This window comes from Podarcis erhardii (genome assembly GCF_964252035.2).
Source record: "Podarcis erhardii genome assembly, chromosome: 8".
NCBI classification, from domain to species: domain Eukaryota; kingdom Metazoa; phylum Chordata; class Lepidosauria; order Squamata; family Lacertidae; genus Podarcis; species Podarcis erhardii.
The window spans coordinates 73,178,435-73,201,137 of NC_138499.1; the positions used below are offsets into that span (position 1 = coordinate 73,178,435).

The 22,703-nt window shown below is 42.8% G+C and overlaps 1 long non-coding RNA gene across 2 annotated transcripts in view; it reads right to left on the reverse strand.

The window, feature by feature from the left end:
* Positions 1-4,156: 4,156 nt before the first annotated feature.
* LOC309348126 overlaps positions 4,157-22,703 on the reverse strand; it is a 181,716-nt gene continuing 163,169 nt past the window's right edge. Inside the window, exons 5-7 of one of the 2 annotated variants that reach the window (XR_014159198.1) lie at positions 15,645-15,897; positions 10,475-10,578; positions 4,157-4,277 (exon numbers count right to left, since the gene is read on the reverse strand). This is a non-coding gene — a long non-coding RNA (uncharacterized lncRNA). Of the gene's footprint in view, positions 4,278-10,267; positions 10,579-15,644; positions 15,898-22,703 lie in introns of those variants that run through there. The other variant, XR_014159199.1, reaches the window with a different exon arrangement.

The following is a 22,703-nucleotide window of genomic DNA, read 5'->3' on the forward strand; positions in this document are numbered from 1 at the left end:
ATCCGGGCCTGGATTCTTACTAGAGACGAGACCATGGACCGGGCACAGTCCACCACAGCTCGCCTCTCCATGTGGCTCCCTAAAGTGAAAGTGGTAAGATCACTTGCCAACTACTTGATAGACCTGACGGAGCCCAATTTGAGAAGAGTGTTTACCATGGCCCGTTTCCATTCTATACCCACGGCCTTCCTGCAGGGGATTTACTCTAAGACCCCTATTACTCAGCGTCTATGTCCATGCACAATGAATGAAGTAGAGGACTTCATACATTTCTTTTTCTACTGCCCTATTTATGAGCTAATAAGAACTAAGCTCCTCCTCTTGATCCCGTCCACCATCACATCTAAGGAAGACTGTTTGAAATCGCTTCTTGTGGACGCAAATCCCCAAGTTACACGTGGGGTGGCAATCTTTATAGTGCAGGCCTTGAAACTCAGGGTTACTCTGACGGGGTAGTGTGTCCTAGACCTGGAGCTGTCTTAATTCTTTTATTACCTTTTTAACCTAATGTCCCGAGCCTATTTTGGGGCCATTATATGCTTTATATACATTCGCAGTAATATCGCTTTGAATTTTGTTTGGTTGTTTGTCTCTAGCATTTTTATTTTTATTTTTATTTTATTTTTTATCCTGCTATGGCTGTATGCTAATGCAATAAAGGTTTGATTGATTGATTGATTGATTGATTGCATCTCTGGGTTATTTGTGGGGCATAGGAATTCGTTCATTTCCCCCCAAAAAATATAGTCCGGCCCCTCACAAGGTCTGAGGGACAGTGGAGTGGCCCCCTGCTGAAAATGTTTGCTGACCCCTGCTATATTGCCTGACACCGATCTTTTAGCTACCGTGAAACCACAATTTGCAGTGCTTTAGAAAGGAAGAAAGCACAGTAGTTCTGCAACCTTGTTTAGCCATGTTTTCTCGTACTAAGTGGAGAGGCATTGATTACTTTTGAGCATTTATCCAAGAAGACAAAGGGACCAAATTGCTTCAAAAGATGCTGTAAAGACGGCAAGAATAATTAATAAAACCAATGGAAAGACCTTAATCTGCATGTGTTTGTTCCCCGATATATTTAGAACGGTATGTGCACCACAAAGCCGTCAGCCCGCCATTTATCTTCTGACTAGCTCAAATGAATACTTTTTAAAAGGAGGCAAACCCATTTGTCAGCCAAATAAGAACCTTAGTTAGATCATCAATACAAGGCACATAACCTCAAACTACAAGATGTGAAGTTGCGTGGAAACCAATTTGATATTCCTTGCATTCATAGCCTTTAAATGATTGTTGCAATTTGAGGACACTCATTTGACTTCTTGCTCCCATTTAAAATGTATTAGATCCAATTGTGATGACTAAAGGTAAAAGTCATTAACTTTAAGTGGAAGACCAGACCCTATAATCAGGAGGTTAATTGTGTTGGTTTTATTTGTCCTCCATCCTTCAAATATTCTCTGGTACTGACATTTTTCAAATTTAAGTTAAAAGTTTTTTGGAACCTCAAATTAATTTATCGTGAAACCCGTCCATGCCCACTAGTTCAAGCTTTCCAAACTAGCCATTACCTAGTAACCCTGAACTCTTAGCAAGTATTTTGAAGAGCAAAGGTTATTAAAAGTGTAGTGAGTATTTTAAAACTCCTCAGAGCAAAAAGCATGTGAATATATTATAAAAGCCACATGTTAGATATCTCCACAGCTATCCCAAAAGACAGGGACGTGGGTGGTGCTATGGGTTAAACCACAGAGCCTAGGACTTGCCGATCAGAAGGTTGGTGGTTCAAATCCCATGGCGGGGTGAGCTCCTGTTATTTGGTCCCTGCTCCTGCCAACCTAGCAGCTCGAAAGCACGTCAAAGTGCAAGTAGATAAATAGGTACCGCTCCAGCAGGAAGGTAAACGGTGTTTCTGTGTACTGCTCTGGTTCGCCAGAAGCGGCTTAGTCATGCTGGCCACATGACCCGGAAGCTGTCTGTGGACAAACGCCAGCTCCCTTGGCCAATAAAGCGAGATGAGCGCCACAACCCCAGAGTCGGTCACGACTGGACCTAATGATCAGAGGTCCCTTTACCTTTACCTTTATCCCAAAAGACTAGAGGCCTGCTTATATAGGCAGAATTCACGCAGAAGGCATTGGATTTCTATACCACTTATTCAGTTGGAGATGCAGGTTATGTTCAAGAGCCCCACTACATCTCTCTCTCTCTCTCTCTCTCTCTCTCTCTCTCTCTCTCTCTCTCACACACACACACACACAGTGCAATCCTATGCATGCCTATTCAAAAGGAATTCCCAGTTATTTCAATGGGACATTTTGCCAGATAAATGTGGGCAGGATTACAAGCTAAAAATAGTACCACCTATACATTTATGAAAAAAAAAAAAATGTAAAAAATGTAAAGGACCCCTGGATGGTCAAGTCCAGTCAAAGACGACTATGGAGTTGCAGTGCTCATCTCCGCTTTCAGGCCAAGGGAGCTGACGTTTGTCCACAGACAGCTTTCCAGGTCATGTGGCCAGCAGGACTAAACCACTTCTGGCACAAAGGAAAACCGTGACAGAAGCCAGAGCGCACAGAAATGCCATTTAGCTTCCCGCCACAGAGGTATCTATTTATCTACTTGCGCTGGTATGCTTTTGAAGTGCTAGGCTGGCAGGAGCTGGGGCAGAGCGACAGGAGCTCACCCTGTTGGGGGATTCGAACCGCCGACTTTCCGATCGGCAAGCCCAAGAGGCTCAGTGATTTAGACCACAGCGCTACCCATGTTCCTTTAGATGTATTCATAGTAATTATTACAGAATACAGTGGTACCTTGGTTTAAGAACAGCTTAGTTTATGAACAGCTTGGATTAAGAATGCTGCAAACCCAGAAGTAGGTGTTTTGGTTTGTGAACTTTGCCTTGTAAGCAGAACATGTTCCGCTTCCAGTTTAGTGTGTTCTATTTGTAAATTGAGTCCTCCGCTGCTATGGGAAAGCACACCTTGGTTTAAGAACGCTTTGGTTTAAGAACGGACTTCCGGAACGGATTAAGTTCGTAAACCAAGGTACCACAGGATAGGAATACTTTTAAAACACTGTTCCCCATCCCATCCAGGGATCTAATGTCAGCTATTTTGCACACTCTGAAGAGCAGAGTTCTAAGTCATTATGTTCTGGGGCATCTCATCAACAGCACTGCTTTCCGTTGACTCTGGGATCTCATATCCTTTGATTATTATGGTCCCATCTTCCTGCTGTCAGTCCACTGTCAGACCCTATTGGCTCCTCCTTCATATGTATACCAAATGCCTTTCAGAACTAAGAAATTGATGGGCCTTGTACCATAGAATGGCAAAATTCACTCCCTCTCAATCCCAGATCTTAGGGTTTCCTATCTACCCTTATCAATGACCATTTCTGCCTTAGTTGGGCTTCCCTTTCTTTTGCAGACCCTCCAAGTGTCCCTGTTTTCCAGGGACATCCCTGATTTCCAGGGACATCCCTGATTTCCAGGGACGTCCCTGATTTAGAGAAGCCATCCCAGTTTCTGATTTGAGCCCAAAATGTCCCACTTTTCCTTAGAATGACCCTATTCTCATTGGAAAAAGGTTGAAGGGTATGGAGTTATCCAATCCCTAAGCCATCTGATGACAATCCTGCATAGGGAAGTTTTTATGTTTAATGTTTTGTTATGTTTTTATATATGTTGTAAGCTGCCCAGAGTGGCTGTGGCAACCCAGTAAGATGTGTGGGGTATGAATAGTAAAATTATCATTATGGAATGGGACGTCCCTATTTTCATCAGAGAAATGTTGGAGGGTATGAGAGAGATAGAGAGATGGTTTCACATCACTCTACATGCAAACTGAGTCTGACAATCTCCATTCTGCTTCATAACAGAATGTGATACTCAGTTGGAACAGTATCTCTCCCATAGAAAATAAAATAAAATAAAGCTCTTAGAAATCCATTGTGCACACACTGGGCACACATGCACTTTCCCATTGGTTTTGTATATGAGACAGAAGCACAACCTAGTTTTAACAGCAACAGTAGTGCTGTTGCAGACTAATAATTTTCCAACTGTACCTGATCATCACTCTTCCCAAATGAAATGAACACGCTCACCACAAAACACCATGCTAGTGCATTTCATTAGCTGTAATCAACTTGTCTTGCCTTTGCTGATTTATTGTGCCTTTTGCTCCTTTCTCTGAAAATGCTACGCATAGGTTTGCTGCCAGGGACAGTTTTACAGATTTCAGTAAAGGAGGCAATGCTTCTTCTCTTTCTTTCTATAGAAGTAACATTCAGATGGGGAAGGGAGATTACATGGCTGACTCTTGGATTGGAAGAATCCTCCAGGAATCAGGGCTTTGGAACTTGGTAGAAGAGGGTAGAAGTAGAACTTGGTAGAAGAGAGCATCTTAAAAAGCAGAGACATCACCTTGCCAACAAAGGTCCGTATAGTTAAAGCTATGGTTTTCCCAGTAGTGATGTATGGAAGTGAGAGTTGGACCATAAAGAAGGCTGATCGTTGAAGAATTGATGCTTTCGAATTATGGTGCTGGAGGAGACCCTTGAGAGTCCCATGGACTGCAAGAAGATCAAACCTATCCATTCTGAAGGAAATCAGCCCTGAGTGCTCACATTGCTCTGTCCCAGCTTCTGCCAACCTAGAAGTTTGAAAGCATGCCAGTGCAAGTAGACAAATAGGTATCATTGTGGCAGGAAGGTAAATGGTGTTTCTTTGCGCTCAAACCAAATACTCAGACCACACCTCAGGGCAAGTGGGTGGGTGGGGAAGGACAGTTCCCTTGCATTGCCAATGGCTCTCAATGGCCCTTTATTGTTTCTTAATGGCCCTGGACCATAAAGAAGGCTGATCACCGAAGAATTGATGCTTTTGAATTATGGTGCTGGAGGAGACTCTTGAGAGTCCCATGGACTGCAAGAAGATCAAACCTATCCATTCTTAAGGAAATCAGCCCTGAGTGCTCACTGGAAGGACAGATCCTGAAGCTGAGGTTCCAATACTTTGGCCACCTCATGAGAAGAGAAGACTCCCTGGAAAAGACCCTGATGTTGGGAAAGATGGAGGGCACAAGGAGAAGGGGACGACAGAGGACGAGATGGTTGGATAGTGTTCTCGAAGCTACCCGCATGAGTTTGACCAAACTGCGGGAGGCAGTGGAAGACAGAAGTGCCTGGCGTGCTCTGGTCCATGGGGTCACGAAGAGTCGGACATGACTAAACGACTAAACAACAACAACAGAAGAGAGTTGTTGAGTCCTTTATTCTTTTCACGCAATGTTCAGGACTCTCACTCAGCTCAACTCTGTACTTGCACCTTAAAGAAATCACCATGCAGACCTCTATGTCAGCTTTTGAAGTCCCCCTCCTTTTAAAACCCCACATCCTATATTCCTTTTCTGGTCACACTCTTAAACTACTTTGGGAATTGCAGCTCTGTGAGGGTATTGGGGACTCCTAACAACTCTCAACTCTTATGCGGCCTAGGACCCACGTATCTACGGGACCGCCTCTCCTGGTATGCCCCGCGGAGGACCTTAAGGTCCACAAATGACAACATTTTGGAGATCCCAAGTCGCAAAGTGGTTAGATTGGTCTTAACTTGGGCCAGTGCCTTTTCAGTGCTGGCCCCGCCTTGGTGGAACACTGTGACAAGAGACTAGGGCCCTGCAGGACTTGACATCTTTCCACAGGGCCTGCAGACAGAGCTGTTCGCCTGGCCTTTGGTTTGGACTCAGTCTGACCCTTATGTTTCCCTCCCCTTATGGTTTTGATTTATGGGCTACTTTTAAAATGAGGCTGCATTTTAAATTGCATTTTAACCTGTATTTTAAATTGGTTCCCCCCTCCCCATTATGTTTTTACTGTAATTTTACTGGTCTTAGCTGCCCTGAGCCCGGCTCTAGCCGGGGAGGGCAGGGGATAAATAATATTTATTTATTTATTTGTTGTTGTTGTTGTTGTTGTTGTTGTTGTTGTTGTTGTTGTTGTTGTTATTTATGGAGACTACAGTTTCCATAAATATTTAGAGGGAGCCATGACTGTTTAACGTGGTATGGCATTGTTTTAAACATATAGTGACAATAGGGCCTTAGGTAGCAAGCGATAAGTCGATTCCATACAACTACTTTGAGGAACACATTGTTACTGATAAAAACAACAACTAATTCCTCATTATTATTATTTTTCATTTTCTCGAGGTTACAAAGAATGGGAATTTACAAAGGTTGAGGGAGCTGTGTATGTTTAGCCTGGAAAATAGGAGACCAAGAGAAGATATGGATTTTTTTTAAGGAGAGGTTGGACGGCCATGAATGCTTTAGTTGAGATTCCTACATTGCAGGGGGTTGGACTAGATGACCGTGAAGGTCCCTTCCAACTCTGCAATTCTGTGATTCTATGAAAACCTCAAATGTTTGCACCTTCCTGTGCAAGGAAAGTTGTTCTGACCCCTTGATCGTGTTAACTGGCATTTTCCGTACGTTTTCCAGCCCAGTGGCCTGATCCAGCCCGACATTTCTTAGGCTACAGTGCCTCAACATTAGTAAACAAATGTGAATGTTTTGATTTCAATCACATTTCTATGATTATTGCACACAGGCCCAAAGTAAATACCCCCCTCTATCTTATTTGCTTGGCCATAAGTATACGCTGCCAGCTTTCGTTAAACTTAATCAATTCACTTTTGTATGGCTTATTACACATAGTTAAGCCCGTATTTTAAAAAGACGGGGGGGGGGGGCCGGTAAATAACCACACATACTTTAAAATGAAGATATCACGAAATGTTGTGTGACATTTCACGTTGTACTCTGTCAGGGCCCTTCCTTCCTGCAATCATTATTGTCTCTAACCTTTGCTCAGTTCCATTCTGTTTGGGAGCAGTCAAAACCTTATCAATTTGCCATCATTTCCCTCCAACTAATATATTTGCGAGAATCTAAATGGCAGGGACCCCTTCCAAGGAAACTCATTTGCTTAGAATCACAATGCCTGCTTACCATCCTGGCATACAGGAGAAAAGTGCAGTTGCCTCGAGTCTGTTTACAACACAGGTCACACCCCCACCGTACATTGAAAGCACATTTGAAGTGCATGGCTTCCTGCAAAGAATCCTGAGAACTGTAGTTTACCCCTTATGGGGCCTCAATACCCAGCACACTCAACAAACTGCAGTTCCCAATATTCTTTGGAGAAACCATGCAACTTAAAGTTATGGTGTGGATCAGCCTACAGTATAGAATCCACCAAGGCAAGTCCAGCCCACAAACCACAATTTGTGGCCTTCCACATGCTCAAACCACCCCACTCTCCTTATAAGGGTGGGCAGCAACAAACAAACAAACCACAATACCCCTCACCCCCCAAAAAGGACAGGGGTAGAGCTGTCCTGCATGACTGGTGGGATGTGTTTGGCTCAGCGGGTCTAGATCCATAGGAATTTTCCAAGTGATTGCTACATCGGTAGCCGCAGGCAAATGCTACCAATATTGTATTTTCAGCAACTTGCTCTTTAAATACAACATGATAGATAGAGAGCAATGACTTTCATTTGGCTGAAGCAATCTTGAAACCAAATAGCTCCCAGGCTGCTGATTATGGGCCCTGGCCCTGAGTGTCTCTGAACTCAATTGATGACATGGGAGCTTTTTATTTCTCCCGCCAAATGTTAGAGATTAATTAAGCTGATATATGTTATGAAAGTTGTATCACTCTACCCATACTATACAACACCACAAAAATATGAACTAATGCACTGAGCTTCTAAGTAGAGTATAATGTTACAGACGTGCTTCTGATGGTACTACAACAATTGCTTATATGTATCTTTTTGGAAAACGAAGAAACAAAATCCTCAATGGTTCTTTAAACCATCTATTCACCAATTAACAAATGGTTAAACAATCACAATATTTTGCAGAGAAAACCATGCAGGGTGAGAGAAGATCCAGCCAGCTGTTTTCACCTGTCCATGTATATACTGGAGGATTACCTCCTCATCAAATGCACTTTAACCAAGTTTTTCTGTATGCAAGTCCAGGATTATTTCTCATGCTACACTCTTAATAGATATAGCTCTAGTTCTGATACTCATTTGACCATGTGGATAAGAGCCTTCCAGCCATCTGGAATTCAAAAGTCTCTGATTCATCAGCATCTAAACAGTTAGCAGCTCAGGAGTGTGACTTATCTGATTATCTAATTACTTGCCTTGCAATCTCTCAGGTCTAGGGGCCGGCCCACCCACGAGGCAAGGTGAGGTGACTGCCTCAGGTGGCAGATCCACAGTGGTGGCAGATTTGTCCTCCAAAGAAAGCATCTCCCACTGTTGCTTCCATGGTAGCAGCAGTGGCTGCAGCACCCATTAGATCTGGTGTCTCCTTGGCAGACCCCCACCCAATGCCACCACTCCAGTGTACTGCCTCTCAGCAAATAGGAGGCACTGCACCAACCCTCACTTCTATTATGGTCTTTGATATAACCAGATAAACAATCAGGTAAGGTTGTTTTGATTCCCACCCACCCCCTGTTCCTGATGTAGATCTTCACTTACCCCCTGGGTGACAGATTTGGGGAGGTACAAGCAGTTTCCCTGCACAGAGCATCTAGCCAAGGGGGCACAAAATTGAGAAGATCCACAATTGAGATCTATTTGGGGGGCACCAAATTTTGGACTTCCATAGGACACCATATTATGAAAGATTACCAAAGTTTGCCCCTGACCCCTTTGTCCCTGATGCACATCTTTATTCCCCGCTTGTATTCCTGATGTGGATCTTTAATGGGGGACCAGCATTTTGTGTTTCACCTCAGGTGCCAAAATGTCCTGGGCTGGCCCTTCTCAGACCTAATCTACAGGCATGCACATATATACACAACAGGAGAATTCAAAAAGAGCAATATGCCCAACCTCAAGGTGAGCTCCAATTTTCAGGGAGCAGCTGTCGTCTATATTTCTCAGACTGCCCCCTGACATCCTCATTCAAGGGTACTGTGAGAAATTTAAATGATGACTGCCTGACTGCAAAAAACAAAACAAAAACAAAGAGAGGTCCAGACACACATTTTTCCAGGAATCTAGTAGCTGCATTTAGGGTGTAACAGGAAAGAAGAGCTTTTAGGAAACCTAGAATTGCATTGGTTAGTGGTGAACCAGGCGGGGAAAGGTGTCTATCATGATGCACTGCTATCAAGGGTTATTTTTCCACTTTTGGAGGCATTATGCTTCTGAAGACCATGGGTTGGACATCATAGGAGGGGAGAGTGCTGCTGCTCTTAGGACCTGCTTGGAGGCTTCCCATAGGATTAGATGGCCTGACCCAGAAGGCTCTTCTTAGGTTCTTTTGTTATTATGAATGTGTAAATCTGGCCTTAGAACACTGGGAGCACCAAGGTTTCCTAGGTATAAAAGGTAAAAGATCCCTGGATGGTTAAGTCCAGTCAAAGGCAACTATGGGGTTGTGGCGCTCATATCTCACTTTCAGGCTGAGTTTGTCCACAGACAGCTTTCCAGGTCATGTGGCCAGCAGGGCTAAACTGCTTCTGGCACAACAGAACACTGTGACATGAACCAGAGTGCATGGAAATGCCGTTTACCTTCCTGCCACAGCAGTACCTATTTATCTGCTTGCACTGGTATGCTTTCAAACTGCTAGGTTGGCAGAAGTTAGGAAAGAGCAATAGGAGCTGACTCCGTCACAGGGATTTGAACCACCAACCTTCTGACTGGCAAGCCCAAGAAGCTCAGTGGTTTAGACCACAGTGCCACCCGCGTCCTAGGTATAGTCCTCATCCAAAACCCATCATTATTTGGTCATAGTCTTTCCACATTAGGTAAAATTAAAATCCTCCCTCAACTCCCTAAAAATCCCAACAAATAAGTTTGATATTACCCAACTGAATATTATTGAATTCATTCAAAAAGTACCCTGATTATTCCATTAGGGCCCTTTGGGGATCCAAGGTCATCTTTCGCTAAACCATTTCCAGTGTCATCTCCCAACCTTATTAGAATATCTGAGCTTATGTTGCTGGAGCGGATTCCCCTCTGCTGCCATGGTGCCAGTGCTACCACTTTATGTGGCACTGAACTCCATTCTCCTGTTCTCATATTAAAGCTGCTTATTATTTATACTAAAAGGTTTACCCTTGCCGAGAATCAGAAATATGTGGCTTGTTGCACTACTGGAAACATTCCAGTAGGAGTGGATCGGGGAGCGAGGGCTGTTTACTCATAAAACAAACACGGGCATTTGGGCATTATTTTTTATTATTATTCATCTGCTTCAATTCTCTGAGAAAGTGTGTGGCTGTCCATATCCTATATTCTTTATTCTTCTTTCCTCAAGGTTTTATATCCACTAATTTGTTTCTTTTACGACAGCTGAAATTGGGAATGAGGAGGAAATTCTTTCTCCATCTCACTGCAGTATAGCTGGCAGTTATTTAATGTACTTACTGGATATGCATAACTTTCAAGTCACACTTCTGGGGATGTTGACAGTAACCATTTTCTTCCCATGTGACAGGATACATCAATAGGCAAATATGACCTTTCGCAGACTGTTAAAAATGTGATGAAAGCAAAATATTTTGGTTACAAACCTCTGTACAATGTCCAATGAACCACAGGATGCGTTGCTGTAATGTACATTTTGTCACTCAAATTGATTTGTTAGGACTTATTTATGTGTAAAGAGGAAAATTGTCTTTCAGTGCCCCTCTCCTCCACACCCCCCAACATACTCCTTTGAATCATTTTGTACAGATAAAACCATCTTTCCGAGGAAATTGGGCAGACAACTGATTTCATGGGTTTGCCAGGGTAAAATGGCAAGCTTAACAGGTTGTTGACGATTAACTGCAAAAAGATACAGTGGTACCTCGGGTTAAGAACACAATTCATTCTGGCGGTCCGTACTTAACTTGAAACTGTTCTTAGCCTGAGGTACCACTTTAGTTAATGGGGCCTCCTGCTGCCACCGCACTGCCGCTGCGTGATTTCTTTTCTCATCCTGAAGCAAAGTTCTTAACCTGAGGTACTATTTCTGGGTTAGCAGAGCCTGTAACCTGAAGCATCTGTAACCTGAAGCGTCTATAACCCGAGGTACCACTGTATGTGGAAGTAATCCAGAAGTAACTGCCTCAATATGCTAATGATATTGGCTGTCTGCTTGAAGGGTTGTTGCAAAGAAGGGGGGGGGGGGAGAAAAGGAAAGTGAGCTTAAGCACAAGAATGGACATTTCCAACTTGAAGTTAAAGATCTCCTCTGCACTGGGTTTTTGACACAATACATTTAAAGCACTCTTATGCCACTTTAACATTGGGACACGGGTGGCGCTGTGGGTTAAATGACGGAGCCTAGGACTTGCTGATCAGAGGGTCGGCAGTTTGAATCCCCGTGACATGGTGAGCTCCCGTTGCTCGGTCCCTGCTCCTGCCAACCTAGCAGTTCGAAAGCACATCAAAGTGCAAGTAGATAAATAGGTACCACTCTGGTGGGAAGGTAAACGGCGTTTCTGTGCGCTGCTCTGGTTCGCCAGAAGCGGCTTAGTCATGCTGGCCACATGACCCAGAAGCTGCATGCCGGCTCCCTCGGCCAATAAAGCGAGATGAGCGCCACAACCCAGAGTTGGTCACGACTGGACCTAATGGTCAAGGGTCCCTTTACCTATACCTTATGCCACTTTAACAGGATTGTCCCAAAGAATCCTGGGAACTGTAGAACATTAAAAGTGCTGAGAGTTGTTAGGAAATCCTTCATAGAGCTATAATTCCCAGCCCCCTTGAAAAAAACTCACAGGGCAAAAAACAGGACCTCCATACTTGGCTTTCATACATCAGGTATAGCATTCGAACATCGAAACCAGAAAGCAGATATTTAGGCAGAAGATGTTTGTCCAGTGGGGTGTGGCAACAATGCATGGAATCACTGCTTCTTACCAGGAGAGAGGGAAGAAGGGAAGATCGATGCTTAGGAGGCACATAGCAGGAGCCCCGTGTTGCTAGCATTGCAACTCTGCCCAACCGGTTGAGTCACTTCAGCATCAAGATGAATAAGATGTGCCACATACATCCTACAGGATAAAATTCATCACCAAACCCCAGTTCTTATGGAAGAAATGTTGGTACCCCCCATGCCTTGCTGTTATTACTAGTAACCATCAACTCTTTTCATGCGAGCTTGCTGTGCTAAAATTAGTAGGGCATTCTGTGATGGACCCATAGAGAACTGGAAACCACATTACACCTATGACAGAAGAGCTAGACCCAAATCTTAATTGAGCAGGAACTTCATAATGGGCTGTCATTATGTAGATACATATCTCTGTAATTAGATGGTACAAAGGACAGACCTTTTGAGATACTGGAAAGAGGAGGCATTGCTTGAAATCTGATGTCACATTAATGTGCTTTTCTCTTCAGCATGATCATTTAAGTACAATGTTTCCATAGTCACATCTCCTAGCTTTTTCCTCAACTCCCTTTCTTTTTCACATCACTCCCACACGAGGCAACAATTGTGCTTAAGGGCCAAAATGTGTTTTTTCTTCTTCAAAAAAAACCTGATGAAAAATCTGCAGTGAAAATCCACACAATCATCATTAACTTCACTTCCCAATACAGGTGTCCTCCAAACCTAAGAGCTGGGAGAACCTCCTGTTTCTATATTAGCTGGTGACTCCACTCTGGCTCCCAGTACTGTGCCATGTGATAACCTGACCAGTTTCTTTCTTCAACTTCCTTTCTTCAACTTCTTTCTTCAGCTGCCTGCTTCATCATAGCCTAACTCGACAGCCTTAGATAGGGCATATCTATCATGGCCTAAGGGTAGCTCCATTCCCACAACCCCTTGAGCTGGCTGGCAATGAAAAGTAGCTGTATGAGTTGCCCTGTTTAGGTCTGAGGAGCAGACAATGGGACTCTGTGAGAGATCCCATCACAGTGAGGGATTCTGAAGAGGCTGATGTGATACTCAGTTTCAAAGACATCTTCCCAACCATCTCTGAAGGGGTTGTGGTGGACTTGTTGGGAAATCCAGAGCCAACAGGGGAGCACACTTCTAGTTGATTGGACACCTCCACATTAGTTGCTTACTGAGGATAAGGGAGAAGCCAGAAAGGGGCTAGGTATACCTTGTAACCCAGCTAATAACTATGAAGAAAAGGAGTTGGCTATAGAAGTATAAATCTCTCAGTCTCTCCTGGACCTGTGCTGGGTTAGCAGCCTTCGGGTTTAGTGTCTCCATCATCAGGGCAACCATGCTTGTGGGCCACATCTGGTCCAGCTTCAGTTTAACTTGCCCCAATGTCTGGAAGGGCAACAAATGTAATGATGAGATTTTGGATGCCAAATGATGGTGCAAGTCAGTGCAGACAATACTCAGGTAGAAGGCCTGATTTTGGTATAAGGCAGCTACTTAACTATGACACGAAGGTGTGAGATGCATGAATTCAGTTTGAATATTTGAAAGTCTGGGGTAATCACAGTTTCAGTGATAGAAGATAAAACTCCCTTATGTAGTATGAGAGAGGCAGAATTGCAAATTAATGATGCTTCTTTCTATATAGAACTTAGAATAAATAAAAAGTTTTTGTTGCATTTGCCATTAATCTCACTTAGTTTTGCATCTCCCATTGCATTTTTTAGGGGTTGGGTTTTTCTTTCCTCCTACCTCCATCTTTGTTGATTAACTGACTGTATTAAGTTGCCAGAGAAAAATAAGATAGATTTAGCTGGCTCATAAGAGGGAATAATTCACAACCAATTGAGCCAATGGAGTTCCAGACTTAATGTTGGTACATAATTCTCAGCAGAGGGATAAAGATGATCTGTTGTGTTGCCAAGAGCTGTTAATCAACTTGTTTATGGTAACTTCTACAACATAAAATAGGAGGCTGTCAACAAGTTAAAATATTTTAAAATGACCCTTTGACAAGCAGATTGTAGTAACCCAGTGTGATTATCATTCTCTTACATTTCCAGTATTTCAAGCAAAAAGAACAATTCAAAATAGCAGTAAATCTACAGGTTATGCTCCCAGCTGCATACAATTCACAGTTATGGCTATGCCTCTTACATTTCCCCCTTAAAAAGTATATAATTTATTGCTGATATGGCTGAAGATATAAAACTGCTAATAAGTTTCAATATACAACTCTAAGAACACTAAGAGGAACAACAAAAAGTGATGAATTTTCACTGATGTGAGTTTTAAAGTGGAAGCCAAGTAAAAACACACACATGTGTGTCTTATGTTTGATATGTAGCCATCATGCACTCTGTCAGGTACAATATCAGGACTGGTGGTCTGGAAGCAAGCAGGTACTGACCAAACAGAAAGTTGAGCTGGGAGCCCATAAATGAAAACCAGCCAGTCTTATAACACAGTCCTATTGAAGGTGATGGGACTTAATTTGACTAAAGTTTGCTGGATTGTTGGCATTGTGATCTATTATAACTATTGTAACTGGTACAGCACACCTCTAGTATCATATCTACTCAAAGGAACAGGAAAACACACATCACTATACCAGTTACATTTAATATCTACCTTGCTTTAGGACAGAAGTAGCCAATATGATAAGGGACGCGGGTGGCGCTGTGATCTAAACCACAGAGCCTAGGGCTTGCCGATCAGAAGGTTGGTGTTAAGTTGTGGATTGACATAGCAGACGACACAGCGATTTCTCCAAAGCAGCTCTTTATTTTGTAAGCTGGAATAGAACTTACTAGCAAACAGCTCAGCCGGCCTGCTTTTATAGGCAGCCGGCTGTCAACATTGTAGCAACAACAAGCCAGAGTTTCCCGCCTAAAATAACTGACGTGGACCTGAGTGAAAACTATCTACAGTATCCCCCTGCTGGCCCAGGGTGAAACTTCACTACATAACAGTTGGTGGTTTGAATCCCCACGACGGGGTGAGCTCCCATTGCTCGGTCCCTGCTCCTGCCAACCTAGCAGTTCAAAAGCACGTCAAAGTACAAGTAGATAAATAGGTACCACTCCATTGGGAGGGTAAACTGTGTTTCCGTGCGCTGCTATGGTTTGCCAGAAGCGACTTAGTCATGCTGGCCACATGACCCGGAAGCTGTCTGCGAACAAACGCCGGCTCCCTCGGCCACTAAAGTGAAAAGCGCGCTGCAGCCCCAGAGTCATCCACGACCGGACTTAAGGGTCAGGGGTCCCTTTACCTTTACTTTTGGCCAATATGTCAGTCAGTCAGTGAGTCAAGTTTATTGTTTATAGCCAAAGGCTGCTGCAATGTATACAATGTCATTCAATAAAATATATACTAGTTTGATACAAAAACTTAAAACATTTGTATTGTCAAAACATGTCCTAATCTGCACAAAGCTATAGAAGCTCCTTAATATAAAAATTGAAACATTAGACAATAAAATTTATAAGCTAAAATCACAGCGGGGCCACTAATATATTAAAAGTAATGTTAAATAATACAATAGACAATTATATACAAGGTTTGGTAATAAAGATGCAGATTGATGTAGATGGGGTCAAATAAATTCATCTCCTTTACAGTTGATAGCTATCTCGGCTATATAATTTCTTCTAATTTTCCTGGCGGCAGTTGCAAAAAGTGCTACACACCAGGTCACATACTTACCTATGTCTGTGAGGAGATAAAGAATCATGTCAGAAGGATTCTGGCCAGGGTCCTTGTCATTATAGGTGTCAAAAACCATTCTCTTGCTTCATTATATAAGGGGCAGCATAAGGTATAATGCGTAAGGTCCTCTAATTCAGGGCACCCCCTAATACAAACAGTTTAACCAATATGATGCTTTCTTGATGTTTGTCCTGCAGGATGGGGCTGGTGTGAGTTGGACTCCAAAGACAGCTTGAAGGTGCTGCACTGACTTACCTGTAGGATATAAATAAATAAATAGCATTTTGATGATAGCCATTTCTCAACTATGAATGAACTGTATTCCCATACGTTATCGAAATCACTTCTGAAAATGCTCTTGCTCCTTTTTTAGGAGTGGATCTAAGTGGATCCTCAAAGGAACTAACTCTTTTCTGAAAATTTGCTCTGGTGGCACACCCTGACTGGAATTCATTCTTCGATTGCATGAGTAGAATCCTCAATTTTTGCTTAGTGTGTTGACTCAGCAAGGCCAACAGAAGAGAAAGCAGATGTCTCTGCATATCCATAGAGAACAATCTGCTGAGAAACAAGATGTCAGTTTGGGTAAGAACAAAGCTTGACATTCAAGGCATACTAAGAGTCATGTTGTGAAAGACCTTAGGATGTATGTATGTCTAGGGGGGTGGAATACAGCAGAGTCCACATCATCCCGAGCAAGTCATAAAGCAGACGATGTTGCCAGTGTTTCATCTGATAATGTGAATCAACAACAAAATATCTTTGGGACTGGCACATGGCAGGGTGGCCCGTAGCCATCACCAGCAGCCATATGTTTTGAGAGAATCTTAATTTCTGTCAGATCACGTTGCATGATATGAATGGTTATAAAATAATAATAGAGTGTATGCTAGTGCTGTAGCTTATGTGGAAAAACTCTTGATAACTCTTGATGAGCACTAATTAGATTGGATCCAGGCACAATAGCTAGCTGGTCTCTGATTTGAATGGTGAATGATGAGGAACTAATTAGACCAGATGGATGCACAATGAGAGAGAACTGCAAAACCTACCCAGACAACTCTGAGAAGGCTTCAAGGGTTGTCTAATGCAAATTCCATTGTGATCACAGGATATGCTATGTATCATCCCAAACAGATGCTCATTCGACATTATATAGTTGCTAGCTGGTTCCCTAAAGCTGCTCCCAGCCATATATAATGCATGGATCTGGTCTAGGCTAGTGTCCATCAATTCCTCATTTAAACAACAGGGCTTTTTTGTTTTCCTCTGGGCTCTTGCTCCTTGAGTACCTCTATTTTTCAAGAGGATCTGAGAAACCATAGAAAACCTGTGTTAGTTTAGGAGCAGAGGAGACTGGTCCATAGGTAAATAGGGACATTGCTCCAACAACATCAGTCTGTCCTAAGCCAGCCCTAAACAAAGGGGGTGGTGCTGGTGCTGGTTGTCACCTTCCTCCTCCTTAGTCCTCAGTGTTGACTTTGTAGACCTCAACAGGGAGGAGGAGGAGGACAAAGCCACAATTAGTTGGCTCTGGCTCCACCTACTGTTGACCTCCTTGCCTTTCAGCCCACCAGCCCCAACGGATCCCTGCTCCCATTATTTAGGACAATATTCTGCAGCTTCGAACATGTAAATAATAATGCACAACAGCAACCACATATTGGATTATTTCATTTCTGGAATTAAAAAAAAAACAAAGTTTCATATTGAATTTTGTAATATTTTGCGGGTACATTAAAACTATCAGTTCAAAGATCTCTAATCATGACCTGGTTCAGAGAGAGATTTCCCACCATTTTTTCTCCCTCTGAAGCATACTGACAATTACAGTCATAGCCTGAAAAAAGGGGTGTATTTGATGTTAGGGGAGGGTGTAGTATCTCTGGTGTGGATCATACCATGCTCCTTCTAGGGTAATTTGTCTGCCTTTTCCCTCCATCCAGTACTCAGCTCTTATCTATGGCTTCAAGAACTGTCAGCATGTGACAGTGCCACACTCTGGGAACAGCTTTGACTGGTTGGCTAAACCAGGTGGGGGTAGCTGATGGGTCTTAAATCCTTGGTCAGTTTGGGATTTGTCTATCTCCTGCATGCAAAGACAGGCTCCAGTGGCCTGACCAATGGTGGCTCCAACAGTCAAGGAGGTGGTCTCTGCACATGTGGTAGAGGGAAGTGAGGGGCAGATGGGGCTTGTCGATCTGGGAAGGTAGCCCATCCAGGAAAAGGAAAACTCTGATCCTAAATCTCCACTGCCTTGTGGGATATCTTCAGGAGAAGAAAGGGTTCAGGACTTAACCCTACACAAATCCAGAGTGGAGTCTCTAAGATGGTTGGCTGGTACCACATCCACCTCCTTCCAGCAACTCCTGCAGCCCAGCTCATGCCAAAAATATTGCTCTGCTTTCCTTTGGACCACATCTGTGAGGCCAAGACAGCAGGCGGTCTTGTTGTCTGGGCAGCCCAGGACCTCCATACACACTGCCCAGGCTTGCAACTCGAGGAGGGCAAGTGAATACTGCTAACACAGCAGTTTGACTTTACCCTGGAGGCACACTCCATTGTCTCTTGAGACAGACAGATGCCAACAACAAGAGCCTGAAAAACTCAATCTGAAATACCTTTGGTTCATACATCTTTTTCTCCCTGCAATCCTAGCCCATGGAGCAATGCCTTGGTAAATCAGACCTACTTTTGTAGACTTCTGAACTCAGCACCAGTAGTTAGCATTAGAATGCTTCTCATATGCTTCTCATATATTTTGTACCCAAACTAATACGTGTAAACCCACAAGTGTTCCTATAATTTTAACAAATGTTTATGCATTTATACCACAAAATTCCTATACACTGTCACATTATATATTCCAGGGAGTTACTTTTTAATAAAATGTCTGTCTTCATTAAAAGTGCATTAAAATGAATGAGGGTAAAAATGATGTTCAGTGAGCAATTAGGCTGATTTAAGTGTACTTGACAAGAGTCTGGGAAAAAAATAATAATGAAGCAGCAAGTCAGTGTGCTCTTGCATAGACATATCAAAACAGATTTGAATAGACACTAAAGCACAGGCACACACACAAAATACACATAGTTAAAGGAACAGCTCCATATTACTAATTGTGTTGTGTACTGCTAATATATTTTCATGATAATAGCACTCACACCAAGTGTGTGTTGAAGGGGGGGGAAGCAAGTTGTTTAAAGTGGCAGCTTTACATTAATATCTTTGAGACGTGGCTTTATTACATATCCACGCACGGTACCCGATTTTTAATGAACTGATTAAGTACGTAAAGGCAATTATTATGCTGCATAATGAAACAATATGCACTTGTAAAATGTTATTACCAGAAAATAGTTATAAATGGAGCTTCTGTTACCATCGCGCTGTTAATTATGAGGAAGCATTACTGCTTATTTTGCTCACATAAACCAGGAGCACCTCGCAAATGCTGATCAGTTACACTATTAATTATGTGAATCAAGATGTATTATAATACGCGGCAAAATTCTGTTACACTCAGGAGAGATTCAGAATTGCTTCGGTGACAGAATTCTCTCCACCGCCATTCCAAGCCATGTATGTTTATCAATGTGTGTTATATTATTAGTAGTATTAATTGAATTTATTAGATGCTTTTTCTTGCTGCACGCAACTCAAAGCATCCTTAAGAAACAAACAATAACCCCACACATTCATTAAAAACAAGGGGGGCATTAAGCACACACACACACATACTGCTTTAAAAGACCACGGGTTAGCTGTAAGGCTACACTTTGGGCTGAATTTCCCAAGGTAGTCTCTCTCATCTTACTCTCGAGTTTCTCCTGCCTCAAATTCTCCTTCAGCATAAAGTAAGTTCAGCTAGGGTTGCCATATTTCAAAAAGTATAATTCCTGACAACCGCAAAATTGTTGAGCCTTTTTTTTTAAGGAAACAACCAAAATTGAGATTTTTGGGGGGAACAAACCCAAACTGTTGAGCTTCCCCAAAAAACCTTTCCCTAAAATAGTGATTTTAAGCTTTTTGGAACTGTTTCCAGTGTGTTTTCCATCATGTTGCCATACATCCACATTGTCCCTGACTTTGCCGATTTGTCAAAATTCCTCCGACGCCATTTTTACACCCCAAAACCAGGACATGTCACAATTTTTTCTGGTGTAGGACAAACCTAGTTCAACCACCAGGAGTGAAAGAGCTAAGCACAAACATCCCAGTGATAGTGTTGATTAATTTGGTGACAAAACTGTGACATTTATGATTTACCATGATGTTCACCATCTGGCTCTAGGGAGAGTTGGCTCAGTTTCTGATCAGGCCTGCCGGCAACCCCCACAGTGTGGTTGGTGAACCTGACCTGTACTAAGATGCTTACAAGAGGCATTTGGAGAGACATTCTTGGCTTCTCTGGAGTTCCTCAGAGACTCTTCCGTGCTGGAAGTAATTTTAACCCCATCCTTATAGAAATGGAACCTTTGCTCTGTGTGGCTCCCAGTGCCTTAAATACAGGAATCCATCTTTGTTTGCCATTCCAGAAAGAAGATCCACTGTCAGCACCAGGGGAGAAGGATGTGGAATGTATGTAGAGTACTTTTGGGGCCAGTTCAGCAAATTCTGCTCATGCTGAAATGTGGGAGCAAATCTGTTGTTGTGTGATCCAACAGCTATACCTGTAAATCTAGGTTTGATGGCACCTTGCTAACATATTTCATCTATCACAAACAAGGGATGATGGCAAATATGCACATTTGAATGGGATCACTTGATATGTTATAAATACCACACAGAAAAGTGGCAAAATTGGGAAGAGGACCAATTTTAAAACCACTCTAAGAATTGTAGCTCTGTGGGGAGAATAGGGACTCTTAACAACTCTCAACATCCTTAACAAATCACGGTTTCCATGATTCTTTGGGGGATGCCATGTGTGTTAAATTGGAATAATTGGTATGCTTTGCATGTATAGTGTGGATGTGAACAGAGTGCTTTTCAAACCCCTCAACAGCCGATTTTTTGCTGTAAATATACAAAAGGGTTTGGGATATAGCTCTGTTTGAAAAAAAAAGTCAAATAAAATAAAATTTCCTGGGGGGATTAAAAAGAAGAGGGAGAGTTTCGGATTGGAATAGTTTGCTTTTGTAACACATGTGTATAAGAAAATGAAAGATGCAATGCTGTTATCTCAGTATGCTACTTTGTGGAACTCACTGTAGTTTGTTTAACAGTAAGTATGTTCTCCTTCATGGAGAGCACGTGTTGTGGTGGGGGCCACCAGGACACTCCAAAGTTGTGGGGTGGGCTAATTGATCGTTGGCCACTGATGCGATTGGGCTTCCCTTGTTGTTGGGAAGAAGTTGATGTTTCCATTTGTTGACTGACAGCCAGAAATGCTAAAACTCCTTGAACGAGGCTAGGGCTTCCTCTATTTGCCCGTTCCCCCCTCCCTATATTTAGGGTTGTTCGCTTTGACCTTGCTATGCCTGTCTTGGGGTCGTCTGCTCTTGGGGCAGGGGCCTGGTAGGAATTTTGTCCATCTGGCTGATTGGCTGGGGCCATTTGGTTTTTGCCTACTGCGTAGCAAATCATCACAGCTTGTAAGGTTGCGGTTAGGCATTGGTTTATGATTTGGTTGGTTGAGGGGCATGGATTGGCTGTGCCTGCCCCTCTAATGCTGCTGCCAGGGAGTCCGTTAAAGGAATCAGGGGCTAACTAATGCTTGTCCACCCTGTCAAGGGGGCTCGGGCCATTGCAAGAGTTCCTGGTTGCATTTGGGCTGAGGTCAGGTTCCCTGCTCTGTCACTACCCCCAAGTGTATTCCCCTTTTCTGACTTTTGCAGGCGTGCAGAATGTCAGTCTGTCCCCCATGGTGGGGGCATATAGTTGCAACCAATGCCTAAGCAACCACTCACATTTTTGTATTTTAATAAAGTTGTGGCCAAAATTATGCCAAAAACCTTAAACAAGAATTTCTGTGTGATGTGTGAGTTATTGGGGTGGCCCTGGGGACCTCGACATGCAAATAACTAAAATGCAAAGAGGGGAACATAATCAAGGAACAGTATTGTTTATTCCTTAAAAACAACATGATAATATATTTTTATGCATAAATAAATGCAAAATGCACTTAGGAAAGAATTACAATAAATATTGGTTCACAGGGCTAATGCTAGCTGACCAACAGCATGGAAATGATGCACCAGAGGTCTATAGAAGTTCAGTACGTAACTTTGGGAAAACAAAGAGGTTGATGGATTGGGATAATCAGTCACTTAACATACTTCAAAAGATTTTCATTATGAGCTGATTTCCAAACAAAACATCAGCAATCCATGGGAGGGCTTTACCCTGAAAGTCACTCTAGAAATATTTAATAATAAAGCACTTAATCATTACACTTCATTAGAGGACATATATTTTGAAAAGTGCAATAACTATACTGAAACTTCCCAGTCCTGGCAATGTGATCACACACACTGTGCGAGTGTTGTCAGCATGTTGTGGTGTGTGCGCGCACCGCAGAAGCACACTGCTGGATGTTGTATGTGCATGCTGCGGGCTGTGTATGCATGGTGTGCTGACACTGTGCAGCCCTGGCCTCATAAATCGTGGGGACAAAGTGGCACGCATGCGTAGGATAGTTTTGAGGGGATCACACTGATGTAGTGAGAAAGTCGGTCTGCCTTCACTGTACATAAAATGTCACATGTGATGTGTGCTTTCATCTCTATTGGCATTTGCTCAGTTAGTGTGATCTTTCCCTTCTTCTTTTTTGGGTGGAAAGATTGTGGAAGTCAGTTGTGTATGCGTATGTGCACTTGGCTAGACAAGCTATCCACCCAAAATTCCACATGATTGTTTGTTGAGAGAGACCTGCTTTCTCCACAACAGCCCATAAGGGTTCCCTGGTGAGTGAGATAGCTCTATGATTGTCATTGTGGTGGACCAGAAAGACAGTAAATTCCTGAGCTACGCAATAACTTATCATTTAAAAGTCCTTCAGAGAAAAAGTAGCTCTATTTCCTTGTGCTTTGCATAAACAAGTATAACCATGCA